At 40.3% G+C, this 216-nt stretch overlaps 1 protein-coding gene across 1 annotated transcript in view; it reads right to left on the reverse strand.

Annotated features, from left to right (window-relative positions):
• Positions 1-216, reverse strand: part of LOC119591512 (axoneme-associated protein mst101(2)-like) — a gene marked incomplete in the record, with an annotated part of 46,693 nt that overhangs the window by 35,790 nt on the left and 10,687 nt on the right.

Genomic DNA, 216 nt, shown 5'->3' on the forward strand with positions numbered 1-216 from the left:
TATATTTAAAAAAGCGCGTGGCAAAAGCTGGGAGGAGAGGGAAGATGATGAATAAGGCAGGTAAGAAGAACAAGGGTTATAAGCATGATGATTCTCATTAGTACACGAGGGGAAACAGAAAAATTAAAGAAATGAGGCAAAAAGGAAAGATGGGGGTAAAGGGGCAAGGGGAAAGAGGGGGAAAGAATAAAGAAAAGAAATGAGAAAAGGAGAAGC

The sequence above is a fragment of the Penaeus monodon genome, chromosome 28 (genome assembly GCF_015228065.2).
Source record: "Penaeus monodon isolate SGIC_2016 chromosome 28, NSTDA_Pmon_1, whole genome shotgun sequence".
Classification (NCBI taxonomy): domain Eukaryota; kingdom Metazoa; phylum Arthropoda; class Malacostraca; order Decapoda; family Penaeidae; genus Penaeus; species Penaeus monodon.